The sequence below is a fragment of the Asterias amurensis genome, chromosome 13 (assembly GCF_032118995.1).
Source record: "Asterias amurensis chromosome 13, ASM3211899v1".
In the NCBI taxonomy this organism is placed as follows: Eukaryota; Metazoa; Echinodermata; class Asteroidea; order Forcipulatida; family Asteriidae; genus Asterias; species Asterias amurensis.
Window position 1 is genome coordinate 15,490,485 of NC_092660.1, and position 1,098 is coordinate 15,491,582.

The following is a 1,098-nucleotide window of genomic DNA, read 5'->3' on the forward strand; positions in this document are numbered from 1 at the left end:
TGCATATGGGTAGAAAGATGTTGTAAAAGTAGAATACAATGATCCACACAAACATGCCTCGAAATTGCGTGGTTTTCCTTATACCTCGTCGACTAACACGTCGGCCATTTATGGGGGTCAAAATTTTGACTCCCATAAATGGCCGACCGTGTTAGTTCGCACAGTAGAAGGAAAACCACGCAATTTCGAGGCAAACTTGTGTGGATCACTGTATTCTACTTTTAAAACATCTTTCCAACCATATGCATTATATACAAAACGGTTACAAACGCTTTTGTTTTGACCAACTCGTCCGATCCAAGGCAACGTGTTCCTTTAACCTTGGAACGTGTAGTCATAAACGATAGGCCTATTAGGTGTGTTGTAGAAATACAAAGCTGCTTTTTCTTTTCTTTTTTCGTTGATAAAAATAGGCACTTATATAGCCTGATTTAAAAAAAACATTTGACTTTTGAGAGGCACTTATTTTGATTTGAGCGTGCCTAAAAACCTAAAGCTGATGTCCATTCTGATACTAATTTCAAAACTTATGTTAAACTTATGACCCTAACTCTAACTCTAAACTAGAAACGTCAATTTAACTGAACCTTAAAGTTTCGAAATTGGTGCTTTTCAAAACTGTAACACCAGTTAAAAATATTGCTTTGGTTCTGATACAACCTTACGATGAATTATATAATCAAACTAACATTAAGCTGTTAATTGTATACACAGAAAATATGTAACGCTACATAAAGAACGCGTTTGCTATTCAATTATACATTTGAAGATTTTTGTTTTTAAATTAACTGTTTAAATATATTTTTTTAAGGTCTTTGGTTGACGTTCTTGATTATTGGATATTATCCCAACAAGTGGTGGTTTATGTCATTCGGTTTAAGCCCGTGCTTTGACTAGTTTTGGACTTGTTTTGGTGCGTTTTCTTTCGAGAGTAATGCACATAATAAAACAAAAAATGTAACTCCAATATACATTGAACTTTCGCTGGTTATCCACCATGTACACAGAAGACCATTTTAGATGCTTATATAAAAACGTTTATGCTTTATTATTAAAGTTATATTTAACCAAGATTGTGTTATGTCACCTTTTACATGT